Source organism: Diplotaxodon limnothrissa, linkage group LG10, assembly GCF_057381915.1.
Source record: "Diplotaxodon limnothrissa isolate DT_005_m linkage group LG10, D_limnothrissa_male_GT1.1, whole genome shotgun sequence".
In the NCBI taxonomy this organism is placed as follows: domain Eukaryota; kingdom Metazoa; phylum Chordata; class Actinopteri; order Cichliformes; family Cichlidae; genus Diplotaxodon; species Diplotaxodon limnothrissa.
This window is the reverse complement of record NC_140605.1, coordinates 6,872,129-6,872,459: the sequence shown is the minus strand read 5'-3', so window position 1 is coordinate 6,872,459 and position 331 is coordinate 6,872,129.

Here is a 331-nt window from a genome sequence, read left to right as displayed (position 1 = left end):
TAAATGGTTCAGCTGTCGTATCTAGAGGAAGTGAGCTTCCAGATTCATCACCTAAGCCTTGAATGTCTTTCTCAGCACTCACTTGAGGGTCATAATCTGACTGATGTATTAGATCAAAAAGAGTGGGGATGTCATTACCAAGTATCACTGAATATGGCAAACTGGGAACCACAGCTACCACTAACAAGTAGGTTTGACCTCCCACTGTCAGGTAAACCTCAGCAGTGGGGTACCTGTGTTCGTCTCCATGCACACAACTTATTGTAGCTCCAACCCCACTTAGCTTTTCTCCTGAAATTATGCTAGAATGTACAAGAGTTTGGAAGCACCC